Source organism: Mugil cephalus, chromosome 18 (genome assembly GCF_022458985.1).
Source record: "Mugil cephalus isolate CIBA_MC_2020 chromosome 18, CIBA_Mcephalus_1.1, whole genome shotgun sequence".
NCBI classification, from domain to species: Eukaryota; Metazoa; Chordata; class Actinopteri; order Mugiliformes; family Mugilidae; genus Mugil; species Mugil cephalus.
The window spans coordinates 3,312,217-3,319,555 of record NC_061787.1 but is presented as its reverse complement, the minus strand read 5'-3'; the positions used below and the strand labels follow the sequence as shown (position 1 = coordinate 3,319,555).

Here is a 7,339-nt window from a genome sequence, read left to right as displayed (position 1 = left end):
TGCTTCAGAGGAATGTGTTGCTACAGAGTCTCTGCTGGAACGCCACTCTCTCTCTAGCTCTCTCTACCCCTCTCTCTCTCTCTCATTCATTCAGCTCAATAAAGGGGGTGGGGGGGTGGACTGTACCATCTGACCTATTGGTGTTTGTGGGGATGGTGGTGGTGGGGGGTTTGGTGGTGGTCTGCATTTCTGAAACTTTAAAGATGTTCACAAACAGAAGTGGAGGAAAGAAACGTGCTGCTGGTGTTTGTGTTGTTGGATTGACTCGTTGTTGTTGTTTTTTTTTGTTTTTTTAGTTTGGTTCTGATTGAATAATTCATGACGTCCACATTAAATGCTCCCGTAGAAGAAGTCGCGAGGAGCCAAATGTCTCTGTCTGAAAAGCAAAGCAGCAAACTCTGAGCTCATCATGAAAAACTCTGATTCTTTTCTTCCAAAGTGAATTTAAAGGGTTAAACCTGTGAACTCAGAGTCTGCTCCTTTAACTGTCTCCACTCATTCAGATCAAACTATTGTCTGGGGCTGGAGGGGTGGACCGTACCATCCGTTAGAGGGGAGCTTAAGTTCTTGGGGTGGTTATCGACACTAATTTCAAGTGGATGGAAACTTGAGAGAAACTAAAAAAAAATAAGTTTTAAATCACAACATAATTCTACACATTCAATCCTGACCCTAGTAATCTGATTACAATTGATGTGAACACTGATCTGGTGTCAGTCCACATGTGCAGGTGGTCTAGGACCAAAAATGTAAACGCAAATCTCTTTAACAACGTATTGTTAATTAAACGAATTGGGGGGGGGGGCAATGCATCAAATACAGTCAAAATGTCAAATATCACTAGTTTTCTTCTAAATGAAACACTAATATTATAGGACGCATGGTTTTACATTGGAATGGCAGCCAGATTAAAATATGTAGTTATAATGGAAGTCAATGGGGCATTTTTGGCCACGAAGGTTTTTCAGAGGGAGGATCAGGTTCTGCATAAAAAATACTAATGCAATCAAATCAATTTTATATCTAATCTTTGACATATCCAAGACTCTAATCACCACCAAAGCCCAGACACAGGGAGAACATGCAAACTCCACCCAGAAACACCAGACGCCTGAAATCTTATTGACCATTGGCAAAAAATGTTTTGCGATGAAATGGAAATCAGATCTCCCGCTGCCTGTTGGACTGTGGCTTTCAGAAGTGAAAAGTTGTAAACCTCTAAAAAAGATAATCATTAAAGAATAAGATACAATCCTTCTATAAAACATGGCAACTATTGTTGTCCTGTATGTAGTTATTTTTACACATTAATTATTCTGTCTTGAATCATTATTATTATATGTTTTCATTCATTATCCACAATTATTATTTTATTTCTAATATTTTCTTCTCCATTTACTTACTTTTGAGATGTATTGTCATTGTGTGGTTTACATATTCTCTGAAAAACAAAAAATATTCTTAAGAAAGAAAGAAAGAAAGAAAGAAAGAAAGAAAGAAAGAAAGAAAGAAAGAAAGAAAGAAAGGCCCAAGGCCGAAAATATGAAGTATTAATTATATACAAAAAAATGAGGAACAAAAATATTATCCATAAAATAACCAGTAGGTGGGGCTTTGGTGATAATAATATCTGTGTTGAATATGTTAAGGATTAATTATAAAATATATTTGATTAGTATAAAACCATGTATTCTGTAATGTTAGCATTTAATTTAGAGGAAAACTAGTGATATTTGATATTTTGACTGTATTTGATGAGATTCAACCATATTCCCATTGTACGTTGATGCATTCATTTCTTGGAAATTTCCCATTTATATAATGGAGCCATGTGACTACAAGTGTGTCTGTGTGTAGTCAAATATTCAGACTGTAATCTGCTGAGTCCTGGTTGTTTTCTGGTTTCCGATTACTTTCACCAGTGTTGTGCTGCAGATCTTTCCAGTGAGCAGCTGCTCTGCGTAGTGTCCACTAGAGGGCGCTATGAACGTGTGAATGAGTGTGAGAGAGGAAGCTGCAGCTACAGACATCGAGCAGCAGAGGGCGACACGTTCACGTGTTCATCAGCAGAATCAGCCTAATCTATTATATTTATATTTATATTTATATTTATATTTATATTTATATTTATTCTCCTACTTGGAAGCTGAGACATTAAAGTGTGACGAGATGTTTTCTCTGCTCACGTGGAGCCGATGCTTTTAGACTCAGGACAGAGGAGGAGGATGAAGAAAAAGAAGCTCTGAAAGATTTTAGTGACGTTAAGATCAGATGAAGCAGCTGGTGTCCACGACTCTTCAGCTCCTCCATCACCTGGAAGCTTTCATCTCAACCCCAGCCTGAGTTAGTGTGTGTGTGTGTGTGTGTGTGTGTGTGTGTGTTATATCTGATAGAAGCTAAAAAGGTTTTATTTGCCACATGAACAGTGAAATGTATTGTTGTACCTGCAGTTAGTGGTAAAAAAAAAAAAAAAAAAAAACACACTAAAGGAATAATTCCTATTTATATATATATATATATAAACTGTAAACTCTGAATGTGAATTTAAAAGGTGGTATCTTGTATAGAGTAGAACTTAAATCCATTTAAGGTTTTCAAAGTTAAAGTAAAAACATCTGAACAATTAAATGATAATAAATTACAATACAGAACAGATACATAAAAACATTTCAACATTTAATGCAACAGTAAAATACAAAACACAATAAAAATGTCATTATTTGAAAAGTTTAAATAAAAAATAAAAAAATAATAATAATATATGAACCATAATATAAAATAAAACATTGAAAAATAAACTAATATATCAAATATGGAATAAAATGTCATAAAACATCAAATCAAATATAATAAAACATTACATTCAAAAAAATAAAATACAATGAAAACATCTTTAGCTTCAGCTGTTCTTTTAATATTTCCCAGAAATGTAGAAAATATTAAATGAAACGAAACGAAAAGTAAAATATAGTAAGTGTTTGCACAATAAATATGTAGAACCACTTTTAAAAAAAGCAAATGAAACTAAAACCTTAAAGGTTTTGATATGAGTTGGAGGAATAAATAAACAAGTCATGACCCGATGAAAGAAATAAATGAGGACCAGAGATAAATCTTTTCATGTACACGACGCATTAAGGCCAAAAGTCTGTGGACGCCAGTCTGATGTTCAGAGGATCCTTCATCCTGGTTTCTCTTCGTCTCGTTTCCTCTCTACTCTGCTTTCATCTTTCCTTTTAGCTCCTCCAGCTCGCTGCCTTTTCTCCTAATGCCCTCTTGTTTAGTCTCAGAGCTGAAAGGCCACCTGCTCACCTACTCCTCATCCTCCTCCTCCTCCTCCTCTTCATCTGCCTACTCCTCTTCCTCATGTTTTTCTCTCACATCTGTCAGAAACGAGTCCAACATTTGAAAAATGATCGTCTGAGTTGCATATGGAGCTAACATGCTAACTAGCTAGCCTGCTAACGCTTGCTGCCGTGGTTGAAGGACAAAACCCGAGACCGTGTCCTTCTGTTTGTGTCCTTGTGTCATAAAGACAATCAAGGAAATTAGAGTCAGGTTCACAGATGATCAGTGGAATGACAGCGGGTTGCTGCAGTGCATCATGGGAGTATTGTTTTGGTTGAGACTGCAGGAGAAAGTGTTTACAGCCAACAGGGCAAGGACAGGTGAGGCCAGGTGTGTCTTCGCCTCTCAGGTTACCTGAGTTTGGATCAAACACTGAGTTTGTTTTCTGTTTCCATCGGTTCATTAACTCAGTGGAAGGACAGAGGACAGTCTCCGTCATCTCGTCGATATCCAGCCTCCCTCTCATTTCTGGAGCAAATCAGGGTTGAAAAGTTTCAGGTTTTAGTTTTTATTAAAGTTAAAGTTTAGTTACTAATGATCACGTCATGAATTCAGAAAATGGATTCTGGTTCTGACCACGTATCTTCTCTTCTTCTATGGTTCTGACTGCGTTTCTTCTCTGGTTCTGACCTTGTTTCATCTCTTCTTCTATGGTTCTGACCCTGTTTAATCTCTTCTTCTATGGTTCTGACCACGTATCGTCTCTTCTTCTATGGTTCTGACCACGTATCTTCTCTTCTTCTATGGTTCTGACTGCGTTTCTTCTCTGGCTCTGACCTTGTTTCGTCTCTTCTTCTATGGTTCTGACCCTGTTTAATCTCTTCTTCTCTGGTTCTGACCACGTATCGTCTCTTCTTCTATGGTTCTGACCACATATCTTCTCTTCTTCTATGGTTCTGACTACGTTTCTTCTCTGGTTCTGACCACGTATTTACTCTTCTTCTATGGTTCTGACCACGTATTTACTCTTCTTCTATGGTTCTGACCTTGATTCATCTCTTCTCTGGTTCTGACCCTGTTTCATCTCTTCTTCTCTGGCTCTGACCGTGTTTCATCTCTTCTTCTATGGTTCTGACCACATATCATCTCTTCTTCTATGGTTCTGACTGCGTTTCTTCTCTGGCTCTGACCACGTATCTTCTCTTCTTCTCTGGTTCTGACTACGTTTCTTCTCTGGTTCTGACCACGTATCTTCTCTTCTTCTCTGGTTCTGACTGCGTTTCTTCTCTGGCTCTGACCTTGTTTCGTCTCTTCTTCTATGGTTCTGACCACGTATCGTCTCTTCTTCTATGGTTCTGACTACGTTTCTTCTCTGGTTCTGACCCTGTTTCATCTCTTCTTCTCTGGTTCTGACCACGTATTTACTCTTCTTCTATGGTTCTGACCTTGATTCATCTCTTCTTCTCTGGTTCTGACCCTGCTTCATCTCTTCTTCTCTGGCTCTGACCATGTTTCATCTCTTCTTCTATGGTTCAGACTACGTTTCTTCTCTGGTTCTGACCACGTATCACATCTTCTTCTCTGGCTCTGAGAGCTTATCATCTCTTCTTCTTCTGTGGTTCTAAACACGTATCATCTCTTCTTCTGTGGTTCTGACCCTGTTTCATCTCTTCTTCTATGGTTCTGACCACGTATCTTCTCTTCTTCTATGGTTCTGACTACGTTTCTTCTCTGGTTCCGACCTTGTTTCATCTCTTCTCTGATTCTGACCCTGTTTCATCTCTTCTTCTATGGTTCTGTCTATGTTTCTTCTCTGGTTCTGACCACGTATCATATCTTCTTCTCTGGCTCTGATCTTGTTTCATCTCTTCTTCTTCTGTGGTTCTAACCACGTATCATCCCTTCTTCTCTGGTTCTGACTAAGTTTCTTCTCTGGCTCTGATCTTGTATCATCTCTTCTTCTCTGGCTCTGAGAACTTATCATCTCTTCTCCTTCTGTGGTTCTAAACACGTATCATCTCTTCTTCTGTGGTTCTAACCTCGTTTCATCTCTTCTTCTGTGGTTTCTGCAGGCTTTAGTCGCCCCCATGTTGCCGTCTCGCCCCCATCCATCCTCCATGTTGTTTACTAACAGTCAGCTCATCAAAGATCTGAGATATCAGATCAAATCATCACAAGAACTTCTTCAAACGTCCCGACAGTGACTCCTGATCACATTCTGATAATCAGATCAACCAATTACATCCAGACTCACAGGTCATGTGACACACACACCCCCTGATCTGCCATATGTGGTCAACATCAATGGTTCTAAAGCTACACCTCCATCATCCACGAGGAGAAGTCATCAAGAACAAATAACGTTAAAGAGTTCAAACATGTAATTGCTGAGTTGCCAGAAACAAGAGCTGTCGAGGTCAGAGAGAAGAAACATATCAGCTGTTTAACGTCTGCAAACACAAATGTTTCATCCCACCAATCATCAATAGAACAATCAGAGATCAGAGATGCTCCAAGCTCTCAGGCGACACCAACGTTCAACCAGCCACAGGTTTTAACGTCTACAGTAGAAGACGACAAATCCAACCCTTGATTATTACGTTATTAACTCATGCAGCATCACAGACAACACAGCCGCCTTCGTAGTGACTGATCAGAAGCAACAACCAGGAGACAATCAACCTCCAACTCTCAGGATTCATGATCCTTCAATTAGACTCAGACTTTATTCATCCACAAGAGAAATCACTTGGTCATAGCTGCTCAGTTGCACCTAACACACAAACACTCTGGAGAATGAGAAGTAAAAAGAAAATTAGATGAAAACAGTTAAAATACAAGTGATAAACTAGTGAAATACAATAATATAAAACAAAATTTTATAGCCCCCCAAGACACCTTAGAATGCAAGACGAGGTTTAAAATCATAACAGACATTTTTATTATTATTATAACCTTCGTAATGTCCATAAAACATAGACACACAAGATACAAATAACAACTGAATTTACAAAATCAGTTAAAACATAAAAGCTTTGCACTCATGAAGCCTATAATGGGATTTCTCATGGACTTAAATACATGTGAATTTCTCACTGAGATGAATAAAGTATCTATCTACATTGAGAGAAACGGCATTTTTTAGCTCTGACTGAAAGAAAACCAGAAAATCTTTCTTTCTCTTTCTGTTCTGACCTTAGGGAAAGTAAAATGTAAAATGTTCTGAGAAGAAAAACCAATGGCTGAAGCCGACATGAAAAACTACAAGTATAAGACACTGAAAAGATAAGATTAAAAAAAAAAGATAAAAGATAAAAGATTTGGTTAAAAAAAAAGTTTAAAAACATCTGAGAAGAATGAGAGTCAGGTTGAGTTGGCTTTTAGGAAACTAGTTAATTTGTCAATAAAATAATAAATAACAAAACCTTCTTTAATAAACTTATCTTCCCTGTCCTTTCTTAGTCCCCATGTCTACGGTTCATTGTCCTCTGAAGAGACACTGGGGTGGAGAAGTTGTCTTCTTCTCTGAATGTCTAAAACCCCCTCTCTGCAGTGAGCGCCCCCCAGTGGCTCATATGCACTGGTCTCTATACCAGGAGTTTAACGTTGTCCGTCATCAAACCTGGCGAGATCACAGCTAGCAGTAAGCTAGCAGTAAGCTCACAGTAAGCTAGCAGTAAGCTAGCAGTGAGCTAGCAGTGAGCTAACAGCCACGGTGTTAGCATTTTCTGCTAGCACATTCCTGCTGTGGATCAGTGACAAGGACAAAGAAACAGATTCATCATGTGACACCAAGTAACACACCTGAGACACCTGGAGGAGCGGGGACATGTCCATCAGCTCAGCCTCAACCAGACAGAGAGGAGACAGACATACAGGAAAGACAGACAGAAAGGAGACAGGTGAGGATGAGGAAGTGCTTGTTCAGGTGAGATTAGAAGATGAACTATTTTTCTTCTAGATAGTAAAGACTCAGTCATGTGACGTGTCCTACGTCTCTCTGTGTGGTTCTTTAGCTGCAGAGCCTCAGCTGAGAGGTGGTGAGGTCTCC

General features: G+C 38.8%; 1 protein-coding gene across 1 annotated transcript in view; it reads left to right on the top strand.

Moving 5' to 3' along the window:
* LOC124995449 overlaps positions 1–7,339 on the top strand; it is a 756,577-nt gene that overhangs the window by 367,385 nt on the left and 381,853 nt on the right. The window lies entirely within an intron of this gene.